The following is a 249-nucleotide window of genomic DNA, read 5'->3' on the forward strand; positions in this document are numbered from 1 at the left end:
GTCCTAAAACTAGTTTAGTATTGACTTAACCACATTATTTATTTTAACTTATTTAAACAACTTAACAACTTTAACTAGTTTAGTTTCGACTTAATACAACAACTAAATCCACCAACTAAACCACATTATTTAGTTTAACTTATTTAAACAACTTAACAACTTTTTAACTTGAACTAGTTTAGTTTTGACTTAATTCCAACAACTAAATCCATCAACAAAACCACATTATTTAATTTAACTTATTTAAAC

The sequence above is a fragment of the Solanum stenotomum genome, unplaced genomic scaffold (genome assembly GCF_019186545.1).
Source record: "Solanum stenotomum isolate F172 unplaced genomic scaffold, ASM1918654v1 scaffold10711, whole genome shotgun sequence".
NCBI classification, from domain to species: Eukaryota; Viridiplantae; Streptophyta; class Magnoliopsida; order Solanales; family Solanaceae; genus Solanum; species Solanum stenotomum.